The sequence below is a fragment of the Vicugna pacos genome, chromosome X (genome assembly GCF_048564905.1).
Source record: "Vicugna pacos chromosome X, VicPac4, whole genome shotgun sequence".
In the NCBI taxonomy this organism is placed as follows: domain Eukaryota; kingdom Metazoa; phylum Chordata; class Mammalia; order Artiodactyla; family Camelidae; genus Vicugna; species Vicugna pacos.
In genome coordinates, this window is record NC_133023.1 from 6154682 (window position 1) to 6167288 (window position 12607).

At 49.6% G+C, this 12607-nt stretch overlaps 1 protein-coding gene and 1 non-coding gene across 7 annotated transcripts in view; both read left to right on the top strand.

Moving 5' to 3' along the window:
- Positions 1-12607, top strand: part of SHROOM2 (shroom family member 2) — a 113505-nt gene that overhangs the window by 32964 nt on the left and 67934 nt on the right. The window contains exon 1 of one of the 6 annotated variants that reach the window (XM_072956624.1): positions 1177-2451. The exons of the other annotated variants lie outside the window; for them this stretch is intronic. The gene's annotated coding sequence lies outside the window, so the exon portion shown is untranslated. Of the gene's footprint in view, positions 1-1176; positions 2452-12607 lie in introns of those variants that run through there. 6 annotated transcript variants of the gene reach the window in all.
- On the top strand, positions 5941-6013 carry TRNAA-CGC (transfer RNA alanine (anticodon CGC)). Its single transcript has one exon. It is a non-coding gene; the product is annotated as a tRNA-Ala (tRNA).

Genomic DNA, 12607 nt, shown 5'->3' on the forward strand with positions numbered 1-12607 from the left:
GGAGTGTTACCTGGGATTTGTCCTGTTCCGCGCTGTTACCCGCCCCAGTGATTTGCGAGCCTGCTTGTGCTAACTTACGTGTGTCAACCTCTCTGACACAGTCGACTTTTCGGTGTTTACAGGGTTGGCTCGTTCTTAAGATTTCTTCCATTCGATTTGCTCATGTCCCAGTGAATGTATCATTTTAAAAATAGTTTTTCTCGTTAATCTGTTTGGCATCAGTAGCTGCATTTCTTCTCATAATGCAGGAAAGGGGTGGGGGGAGGAAGATGTTATGGATTTGAAAGGCCTATATTGTTAGGCGGTTAATACCAGCCAGACCTTGGAGGGTTAAAAGGGGGTCATGTTGTGTAGATGAACAAATCCACGTTTTGTGAGCGGAATTCAAGATAGCTTTGGGCGATCCCGCCCTTCTCTTGTACCCTGACTGTTTAAATATGTTACGGGTCTGGAATTTAAAAGGGTTTTCAGAATCCTGCTTCACAGGAGACTTGCTCCTTGGTCCTGCTCACTCTTCCCAGGTGTACCGTGTTTGTTCGGGAAAGAGTTGCGCGCTTCCCTGAGGCCAGGTTCCGCCCTGGGAGGCTTGGGGAGAATTCGAGGAAGAGGAGATGGCTGTGACACGGGTCTGTCACAGACCAGCCTCATTCATAGTGTGTGTCCTGAACTCGCGAAAGGCTCTTACTGCTGAGTTTACAGTCATATGTTTACCACGAGTTGTTTTTAGTAGGGAACCCAAAGTAAGGCAGAACAAACTTGAGCTTTATTGACCTCAAGGGATTGCTCATTTAAATATTGACCATTAAATTATGTACTCAAATGAGCATATGGTTAAACATCTCTTACAATACGGACATCTGCTAATTCTGTTAAGTGCAGACAGACATCACATCTAATCCCGGGGTTTTGTGTAACTGAATTGAATTCACGTCAGTGAAGCATTATTGATGTAAATGTCTAATTGTCAGTTGAGATGGGAAATAAGCTTGCTTATTATAAAAGCTGGGTGCCTTTCCTGGTGTAGCTTTAAAGCCAAGTTCTGTGTCCTTGTAGAACGGCAGTAGAGAGAAGGGCACTGCCTTCCATGAGCTTTGGACCCCCCCCCCACAAAGTGTTTCTTTTGACCACTGTAACTGTAACTGTCAGTTTTCTCCAAGGGATGAGCTGCTCACAGGCTGCTGAGCGTCTGGCAGTAAATGACAGGTGGTGTCAGTGGAACTTAGATATAGTCATTGTTCTAGTACTTTTTAAAGTGGCTTCAGATGACAAAGCGTAGCCTGCTGATCGGCTGCTTGGGGAGGGTTCACCTCCTCAGAAGCGAGTAGTGGGTGCTGGTTGGTGTTGGGCTTCCTGGCTCCCAGCACCTTTCCTCCTGGCACCCCGATTTCCTTATAAAAATCTCTTCCCTGTGGTTACTTCTTGGCTTGGTGGGGGGGACCTTCCTTGTGACCATGGCCTTCCAAGGGTCAGCCAGCCCAGTCCCTTTGCTTCCTGCCCTTGGTCCAACCTGGGTGATGCAGCCTTCTGATCTCTTAGCCAGTCTTCTTTTAACTAAACTTTTATTTTGAGATGATTGCAGTTGTGGGGATATAGGGAGATGCCATGCACCCTTTACCCAGTTACTCCCAATAGTAACACCTTGCACAACTCTAGTGACAATATCACAACCAGGATGGTGACGTGGGTACGGTCAAGAAACAGGCCGTTTCCATCACCACGAGGATCCCACACGTGGCCCCTGTAGAGCCGTGCTTCCCCCTCTCCTGCCCTCACCCCCACCTGCAGCCCTGGCTGCTATCCCTGTGATTGTGTGATTTTGAGAATAAGGCGTAAGTGGAATCAGACGGTGTATGTCGCCGTTGGGGCTTGGGTGTTTCCACACAGCACGATTCTCTGGAGGTTGGGCCACGTGTACATGTCAATATTCATTTTATTGCTGAGTTGTACTCCATACTATTCACCTGCTGAAGGACCTCGGGCCAGCCTCTTGCTTCTCCGCTCCTAGGATTTGGTGCTGACATGAGGAATTAAGGAAGGAGGGTGGGGCTGGAGCATGTCCAGGCAGCCATCTCTGTCCTTGGCATCCCAACCGGCTGGTTTCCGCCCTCGGGCCAGTGCTGATTTCCCGGTCTCCTCTTCGCTCTCTGGAACTTGCTGGGGCGGTTCCTGGTCCCGGGGTTTGCATGGTTCCCCATCTCCCTGTCATAAATTCCAGTTTGCTTTTGAGCCTCTCCGGCAGAGCCCGAGGTGATGCAGATCCCAGTGATGACTTGGCCAAACAGGCCCCACCGGACGCTCACCGGCCTCCAGGAGGCCGGAGCTCAGATAACACAGTGCAGCGCTGCCCCTCTGATGTTCCAGTTCCTTGCTCGGTGATACAGAGTTCCCCTGTGAAGCCTGCGTGTGCAGACGGGGCCGTCGTCCCAGGTGCATGAATAGCAACGTGGAAAGGTACAGTCTTTCTCTCTGTCAGGATACCGCGGCGTTCCCTTTCTGGTTACACTGTATTTCTTTTAGCCTCTGCTTTGGGTTGCTACCTCTGTGCTGCTTTTCTGAGGATAAAAAGTTCAGAACCTTACTCTGTAGTACAACCCAGCTAGTCAGTTACTGACCAATTAGCCTGGAATTTCACTTGGAGCCAAGGATGTTCCCGAGCTGACTAGAGTCTCTCTTGTTCCTTCAGTTTCTGGTTTTGAATTAACAGGAGTTTGCTGTATTAGACAAGAGGCATGTCTCTGCCCCAGTCTGTTCCTTTAAACAGCTCAGGTCCAGGCGAAAGGGCCTGGGAGGAGGTTAGTGCCCTTGGAAAAGGCCACAGGGTGGTCTGTAAAAAAAAAATCCGACATTAGCTCCCAGCAGCATACCAGCTAAAGCCTTGATGACTTGGCACATTCAGTTCACTAGATTTACTCTCCATGCTCTGCTCTTAGTGATCTTCCTCCCTCCTCCCTGCCGTGGTGGGGAGAACCGAACGTCCAGCCTTCTGATGCCCAGGCCACCTTTAGGAGTTGTCCTGCCGAGACCTGGCTATCTCCTCGCTGGTCCTTCGTAGCATCTGTGACTGCATCCTTGTTTCCACTGTCTTGAATTTCTACCTGAGCTGGGTCTGCCCAAGGCTTGCTCTCTGTTACATCCCGTCATGCATGCACACATGCTGTACCTCACTAATGCGCACGTCTGCATGAATCGCAGGTTTTCAGGACTGTTGAATTAGTCCCACTATAAAAATGATCATAGAATTGTTGCAGAACATTTTTATGCTAATAATGGAGGCTAAAATTTACTTGTAGACATACGACATTCTCTATTAACGTCGGGCAAGAAAGGCAGAGTTCTCTAAAGTACATGACAACTTAAAACTTTTTTGTAAGAATACTCATAGATAAAGTTAAATTTTTAAAATTAGTTACTAATTTTCTAAGATACAGGATAATCATGCAATAATCCTAAGAAGTACCTTGGGGGAAATGGTATTTTCTGCTGGTGTGTATATGGACTATGGAAGTGTAATTTTATATATCATGCTTTGAAATTCTAAGCCACAGGTGTTACTATCACTTTTTTTTTCAACTCCCAGAATATATCGACAGTCATTTAAAATTATTTCTTCAAATAACTGCAGGATTGGTAGTTGTAAAAATTTACAGCTAAAAGATCTCAAGAACATTCGTCATTGAACTGATGATTTTATGGATAAGGAAACTGAGGCTCAGAAAGGATGGGTGGTTTGTTCCTGATGTGTGTTTGTGTCTCTGGGGAAAGCGGGGAGTTTATGCTCTTTCTTCACTTCCTGGTACCCAGCCTGTGAGTTTCCTCCCGTGGATGGTATAGTCCTGGAACCCGCCTCACCGGATGCCCCTGGCATGCATTTAAAAAAACCCGAAAGATCAGCATCTTTAAAGCTTTGAGAGTGTAGCTCTTGGTGGGATCTGTCAATTGTTTCCTATATAAGAAGAAAGTCTCTTCTTATGTGGATGTGTTTCTTGGGTGCTCACAGACCTGGCACCACCAGCTCGCAGGGAGCCCTGGTTGGTCTTTCCTGCTGGGGGTGGGAGCCATTAGCGTATCCTGTGGCAGGGCAGTGTGCACCCATCTACCTACCAGGACTGAGGGAGGCGGGCAGCCAGCTGGGGGGGTGTCCACTGCTGTGGATTCTTAGGGAAACCCAGGCTTGGAACAACCTGGTCCCCTTCTGGAACCCCTAGGTGGCTGTGTCAGCAGTTCTCTGTGCTCATCTTGGTAACCTTTTCTTGTGGCAAAAGGTGGGTGTGTTAGGACCGTCTTAGCAAAGAACCACAAACCAGGTTGTTTAAAACACTAAGAGTGTGTTGCACCACAGTTTGGAGGCTGGATGTCGGCATCAGGGTATCAGCAGGGTCGTACTCTCTCGGAAGGCTCTGGGGAGGACCCTTCCTGGCCTTTTCCAGCTTCTGGTGGCTCCGGGTGTTCCTTAGCTCACAGAGGGACTGTTCCAGTCTCTGCCTCCTGCTTCACGTCATCTTCTCTCCTGTGTGTCTGTGTCCAGATTTCCCTCTTACCAGGACATCAGCCACTGGGTCAGGGCTCACCTTGATCTGATACGACCCGGTCTGAACTTGGTTACAGTTGCAAAGATCTCATTTCCAACTAAGTTCACGTTCGCAGGCACTGGAAGCTAGGATTTTGACATATCTTTTTGGGGGACACCATTCAGGTCATGCCAGAGGATCATAAAATTGTTTGCCTGAGATATAATCTACGTACAGGAAGGTGTGCAGATTGTAAGCACAGGCATTGGGTTTTCACATTGCAAACCACACGTGTAACCTCCACCCAGATGAAGGAATAGAAGGTCTCAAAGACACTCTGTCTCTCTTTCTGTGTCTCTCACACTCACATTCCAAGCCTCTCTTAAGGAAAACCTCTGTTGGAAGGCATTTCCCCCTGCTCTTCAGTCTGGTCTGTGCTTCCAGGGTATATCTTGTACACTATGGACCCTCAGACCAGGTGCTCTGCAGTGGAATACCCTACGGAGGGTGTTAGGAAGAAGTTCATGTCCTGTTTTTGAGCCTTAATTGTGTCTCCTGTTTTTCATTTAGGAAAATGTCATGTTGAACAATTTCACTTTTTTGCCCCAGCGGCTTCCTGAGACCTCTGTCGTGAGGCACATGGTTATAAAAACAGATTGCAGTGTCAGTAGCAATGAATGCATTTAAGTTAGAGATTCTGGCCAAAGTTCCTTTATCAGATCGGTCCCAAGTATGACCCATTCCATCCTAAAAGCAAGATTCCCACTGTGGCCATCACTGCCAGCTCAGGAGAATGCTGGGTCCTACATGGGGCACCCCCTGTGTTACCACTTCGGGTGCCTAGACTACCAGGAAGGACGGGTCTCCTCACTGGATGGCGGAGGTGTGGTGGGTGGGCTGCAGCCCTTCTCCAGCCCCGGCTTCTGTCGCATAGTGAGGGAGGCGAGGCCAGAGCAGCCTGACCTGCGGGAGGGACAGGGACACAGGCTGCAGTGGCCTTTCCCTGTCCTCTGCATTTTCTCCCGTGTTAAAGCCAGAGGAGCTGCTGATGGCAGCTCTCCCCTTCATATGTGCACAGTAACCATCACAGCAGGTTACTTCTCTTTGGGATCCTCGGTGTGCTTTCCTTGAAGAGCCGGCGGGTCGGGGGAAGCCTGGCCTGACCTCTTACCCCGTAGTTGTTTAGGAGTGGAAGTCAGAGGCAGCAGATTCTCAGTGGGGAAGCTTCCCTGTGGTGGGTTCCGCAGGCACCTAGCGGGAATGAGTGAGAGTGAACTCTGAGCAGCACAGGATGGCAGCTTGCAAGTCAAATTTCTGACCATGGGAAGCTGGATTGAATGGAGAAGGGTCGGAAGAAAGAGGAACACAGGAGTCTGCCCTGACTGCAGAATTCTCCTTGATGACTTTGATTTCAAGTAAATGGTACAAGTGGGGAGGCTGTAGCTCAGTGGTAGAGTGCGTGCCTCGCGTGCACGGGGTCCTGGGTTCAATCCCCAGTAACTCCATTAAAAAATAAATAAAAGCTAAACCCCCCACCCCCAAATTAAGATAAAAAAATCTGTCCCAAGTAAATGGCACAAATAGTTTTTCCCAATTTCATGTCAGAACCACCTCAAAGGATAACTTGAGTGATACGGAGATGTTCAAGGCCCTCTTTTAAGAAGAGAGCAAGAACGTTAACATCTACTCTTTCCTTTGTGATTGACTGATGCTTTAAATTCTTTTTTAAATCATGTAATTAACTGTTCTCTTCGTAGAGTGCTTTTCATCTTTTATCTCAAAGTTGTGCTTTTGATGTCAAAAGCTAGTGAAAGAAAGTTCTTGGGTATTTTAGCTATGTTTGGAACCTGTCACTGTAGAGTCCTCGGGCAGAAGTTTTTTTTTTTTTAATACTCTGTTATGGGAGATAGCTGCCTCCTGCTTTTTTTTTGAACACAGTGATAAACATCTCAAATAGTGCCATATGGCGCCTAGCGGATGAATGTTTATTTTGTGGCATGTTCTGTCCCTGAAAGGGTGGAGTGAAACACAGGGCATGGGATGAAGGCAGGCTGCGGCCAGCTTCACACGCGGCCTGGATGCTGAAGCGTTGCCATGGTGACTGTTACACCGCCCCCACCTGGGAGGGCATAGCACAGCCTTGGGGTGTGGGGAGCTGTCATCTTGGTGCCTGGCTCTGCATGCTTCTGCCCTTCGTGAACTGACACCTAAGGAACTCTGGCTGGCTGGTGAGTCGTTCAGTCGTCCGCCTGGGGAGAAAGTAGAAATGGGCTCCCAGGCAACCTGAAGTCCTGATAAATGGTTGCACACACCCCCTTCCCGTGGAGCACAACCAAAAAGCTTTTGATGTTCCCTGTCTTGGCTGAGGGTGAAGCGCTACTGTGTCAGAAGAAGTAAGTCACGTTAGTTTGTGTCTTTTTTTCCCCAGCTAAGGCTTAAGAATGTTTCCATTTCCCCTCCAAAGCTGTGAATGAACTTGGACGAAATGCCTGTGACGTTGGCTGCTGAAAAGTCAGCCGAAGGTTTCTGGTGTTTCTGTGCAGTCTCGTCACGGTTGGAGTAACTTAAATCCTCAGTGTTTTTTTCTTTTTTTTTTCTTTACTGCTTTTTAGATGACAGAGGAGGGTTACAAGTTAAGTGATAACTCGGCTATTTTGGTTTGATTCTAAAGTTCAGTTGACTGTGGAGAAATTATATTCCTGGGGAGATGAGTCTAATGTGTCTATTGAAAAACCCACTGTCATCTCCCGTCCATGTAAACTCTGGATTTTGTAAGTACCCAGCCCTTATTCCCGACCATGATAGCTTTTTTAAAGTGCGTTATACTCCTCTGTGACCGAGGCGTGCAGGCATTAGATGGGAACACACGTGGGGACTTGGAGCTGGTAGATTTCTAGGGCACGTGCGTTATGTCTTAGTTGTAGATGAAAACCTGAGTACAGCAGGACACTGTAGGTTTCCTTAGCCTGTTTCTCAGACATGATAATAAATTCTACCCCTCAAGATGTATTTTTTTTATTACAAAAGCTAACAAAGTTTTAGTGTTTCGAACTATCTCATTTGGTCTTTGATTTCTTAACATTATAAACATGAAAAGAACACATGGTTTGGATTTGAAGGAATTATGACTCATTAATGTATCAATGTCTTCTGGATGAATGGGCCCGGTTTTCTAAGGCCCTCGCTTCAGGTCCTTTCAGGGAGCCCTGGGTGTGTTTGCTGCTGCCCTGGACGCCCAGCCCCCTGCACATCCGGCTCTGTGTCTGGGGCGCCTGACCCGTCAGGTCTGTCCCTCGTTGTACGGCAGCTGCTACATCCAGGGCACGTGTCTTTGTTCATGGCCAGAGGAGAAGGGGAAAGCTGGTGCCAGATGTTTCTGCCCCTTTGATAGCAGAGACAAAGGCATTCCTCAGGGGCCGCCAGCTCACATCCGCTTCCACCTCCTCTCGGGACCATCAGGCTGCCCTCCCTGCGAGGGGACAGTGGCTCATCCTGTGTCTGGGGGTGGGGGTGGGGGTTCTAGCTCTGCACGGAGCGGGGCTGTCAGTACCATAGATGCTCTGATTCTAGTAATGGTGCAGGGTGGCGCCTATGGAAGATGGGGTCCCGGAGAGAGTGGGCTCAAGTGAAGCCCTGAGAGAGGCCAAGTTGGGAGAGGCAGGAGGAGGATGTGAGGGTAGGCGCTGGGGAGAGCACCTTGGGGTGGAGGGTCCTGCGTGGCCGTGGAGTCTGACACACTGGGAAGGGAATTACCCACACCAGAGGCTGCCCATTGGGGGCTACACAGGTGTGACTTTCCCATGTCTTTATTTTATTTTTTCTGGTTCTCAGTTTTAAGAGCAAATGAGTACCTGTAAAAATTCAAGATTTCCAGCTTCTTGGAAAAAAAAAAAAAAAAAGGAAAGACCTGCCGGCACCAGGTGTTAATTTCCTCAGGTCTTCTGGCTGCCAGCACTGGGTAGCAGCTGCACCTTTGAGGGGACCCTGCCACCTCCCCAGGGGCCCTCTCAAGGCCTCTGTCTTTGCACCCCAGGCCCCTTCCTTCCCTGCCCTATGAGCACCTGTGTGTGCAACTCGGCGCCTCCAGCATGCCCCACCGTGCTCAGGTAGGCTCTGCGGGCTGGACCTCTGATGCCTGCCTTTTGTCCATTTGGGCTGCTGTAATAAAAAACACTGCAGACTGGGTGTCCAGAGACAAGAAGCATTTATTTCTCCCAGCTCTGAAGGCTGGAAGTCCACGATCGAGGTGCCGACAGATCTGGTGTCCAGGGAGGACCTGCTTCCTGGTTTCCTGATGGCATCTTCTCCTATCTTCACATGAGGGAAGGGGGTGAGGGAAGTCTCTGGGGCCTCTTTTACGATAACACAGATCTCGTTCATGAAGATTCCACCCTCATGACCTCATCACCTCCCAGAGACCCCCACCTCCTTATGCATCACATTGGGGGTGAGATTTCAACATGGGAATTGGGGGGGACGCAAGCATCCTGTCTGTGCAACATCCCTGTGCAACATCCCTGGGAAGACTTGTTCAGAAAGGCAGCCCTTCGAGGTTTGCAGACACACACTACTATATATGAAATAGATAAACAAGAAGGTCCTACTGTACAGCACAGGGAACTCTATTCCATATCTTGTAGTAACCTATAATGGAAAAGAATATGAAGACAAATACATGTATGTACATGCACGAATGAACTATAATGCTGTACACCAGAAATTGACACAACGTTGTGAACCAACTGTACTTCAATTAAAAAAAATCGAAACAAACCCCCCCCCCCAAAAAAACAGGCAGCCCTTGTGCTCGACAAGATCATCCGTATTTTACCCCATAAAAAGATGAAGGCTTGCGGGGAACTCCGGCTCGCCCACAGGGAAGGTGAGCCGGCCTTGGCTGCAGCCCCTCTGGGCAGCCCCTGTCTCACACGGCTGGGTGGCCGCCTTATCTCCGGGAACAAGCACCGCGCCTTTGAAATAGCAGAAGGCTGGGAACGTCCACTGCAAATAAACAGCCGTGTGTTCTCACAAGCGGGGACCCTTTGTTCTCATGTCCAGCAGTTAGTTCCTCTTCCTGTTCCTTGATGGCCTATCAGCACTTTCAGATTGCTTTTTCTCTTTGAAAATTGCATAATTAGGTAATTCCTCTCATCCCTGTTGAACTGGTGCTCCAGTGTCGCCACTGCTCATTTTCAAAAGATGCCTGAGGAAAGGGTTAGGACCAAGGCAGCTCTGTGTTCCCAGACTGGTGGGAAGCCTGCTTGCTTTTGCCCGGACAGTTTTGGGTTCTTGGAAAACCAGCTTGAGAGAGCAGGGCCGTGGTGTCTTCCTCCCAAAGTGTAAGGTGAAAGCGGGCTTTTGACAGGAACTTTACTGCGTAGCTGACCCGTTTCCCCTCTCCACTCTTTCCAGAAATGTTGCCTGTTGTGTTGCTGCAGACACTGGGATGAGGGGGGCGAGCAACAGAGATCCGACGGGGGTTTTGTCCTCCAAGAGATGGAGGAGGTCCTGCTGTGGGGCCAGCGGTGTTAGCAGGGAACCATGAACAGGGTTCGGAGCCCTGGGCGGTGATGCACCCAGGGTGTCCGGGAGGCCAGGAGGAGGACGTCGAGTCCCATGGGGGGCTAGTGGGGGCCTGGTGTGGCGCTCGAAAGGGTGACGCCTGGCGTGACCCAGACAGTGTGAGTGTGCGTATCAGAGGGTCGGGTGTGAATCGAGGGGACTCAGCCGACAAAGGCTGCAGGTGAGAAGGACCATTTTTCCTGGAGAAAGGACAGAGGCTTCTCAGGTGCCAGCCTGTGAGGTTTGGGCAGGGCTCATGGGCTCCAGACAACAAGGCCCGTTCTGCGTGGCAGTGGTTGCCGCCACACACTGGCTCCACCTGGTCTCGTCGGCTGGCTTCCTGCGTCGCTGCTGCTGGAAGGGGCTTGTGTGAGGCGGGGGGCCGCCTGCTTCCTCCCCTGGTGGGTGGGTTTTACAGCGCAGCAGGGTGAAGAGGGATCTTAGGGGTGAATGTTCCCTTTTTGGGATCCACAAGAGCCGTGATGGGTGTCTTGGACACTTCATCCTTTCTCTAGAGCAGGGATTCTCAACGCAGGGGATGATGGTTTTTATCCCCCAGGGCACATTGCAGAACATCTGGAGACATTTCTGGTTGTTAGAATTTGGGTTGGAGGACGTCCTGGCATTTAGTGGGTGGAATGCTGCTTCACAGCACACGACCGTGCACAGCATGGGCCCACGACAAAGCATGCTGCCCCGGTTGTCTGGGGTGATGATGTGTGGCCAGAGAAATGTGACCTGGTGTTCCTCTGCTGGACTCCCCCATGCCGTGTTGGGTGGACATCGGCGCTGTTTCTGGCTTTTAGCTGCTGTGGATGGTGCCAGTGTGAGCGTTCTTTCGGTTAATACACATACACGTGGCTGACTGGCAGGTTGTTCTGTCTTCTAAGTAGTAGTGTTGATTTATGAACCCACCCAGCCCCCAAGAGTTGCAGGTGTTAGCAAGCAGTTCAGGTATCTGCCGACCAATGAAAGGATAAAGAAAATGTGGCGTGTACATACAGTGGAATATTAGCCTTAAAAACGGAAGGATGCCACACACCACATGTTACACGTGGATGGACCTTGGGTTCCACAGCTGGACACGAAAAGACAGTCCTGTAAGATTCCATGCACACCAGGTACCCAGAGTGGACAGGGTCATGGAAGCAGAGCAGATGGTGTCTGCCTGGGGCGGGGGAGATGTTCACTGGGTATGGGGTCAGTCTTGCAAGATGAAGTTCTGGGCACCGGTTATACACAGGGTACTTAGAGTGAACACTGCTGAACTGTACACTTAAACACGGATGAGGGTAGATTTTATGTGTGTGTGTTTTTTTTAAAACCACAATTTAAAACAAGAGTTACAGGTGCTCGGGCCCTCACTGGCCCATCTTCCCCAGCATGCTGACGTTCGTGTGGTGACACTGGGCTCTGTTCCGGCTCAGGGGAGGAGAGGTGCTGTGAATGTGATGGGAAAGGGAGTACCACAGGAACCAGAGGTTAGGTCATTGTTGAGGAGGGTCTGAAAGGGAGAATTGGGGGGTCCTGGACGTAAAAGAGCCTCTGAGAAGCCACACTCAGCCATCCCCGGGAGCTGGACAGGAGGCTGGCTCTGTACAGCCACCTCTGCGCGGGCCAGGGCCCGGCACATCCTGGTGGGCAGACGGGGATGTGGAGCGATGGGCAATGGGGACCCCTGCATCACCTCCTCGTCCTCTCCTCAGACAGATCTGCTTTGCACCAAATCTCATAAACTGTACAATGATGGAGATTCCAGAAAATGTAGTTCCCACTTTAACCACGAGGACCCCGTACTACACCTGAGTTATAAACACCTGACCTGTGCATACATTTCAGAGGGCCATCTAGGGAAGTACACATTTCCTTTTTCCCCCTTTGCTTGATAGCAAATCCACGATATTTAAACCATGTCGTATTTTAAAGAGGCATTTATCTCTTAGCCTGAGAACTTAAACTACCGCTTAAGTCATGTGTGTTTTTTTTGAATGGGGGAAATGGGATCTGGTTTCCACATAATCCACTTAGGTTAACCTTTTGTAGAACACCCCATTTGTAAATTGCAACTTTCTGTATTCCAGAAGCTTTCTGTAAGGCTGTAGCAGCTAATGAAAGGAAAAAGGAAACTTTAAATTAGGTTTAGAGTGAACACTAAGAATGTCTAGGATAACCGAGCTTTGGGATTTCTTTCCCCCCAAACAACGTTGTGTGGAAGGGCTTAGAGAGCACTCAACCTAACCAGCCTGGAGCGCTGTAAACGAAGCAGTCTCTCTTTACTGCGTAAGCGTCTGCTTTCCTCCCGTTAAAATCAGGGGACCATCTGTCACTGACCTTGACCGTCGAGGAGCCTTGCCAAGGTTGTAGTCCCGATTTGGACACCAACAAACTAGAAGTAAAGTGATTTGTGTACTTGTATAATAGTTGTAGCTTGCAGAATATTTTCCTAATTGTGTCACTTTGATTCTCCTGATGGTCCTGGGCTGTGAGACAGCTAGCTTTTACCACCATTGTTCTGGGTGACAAAACCGAGGCAAAGA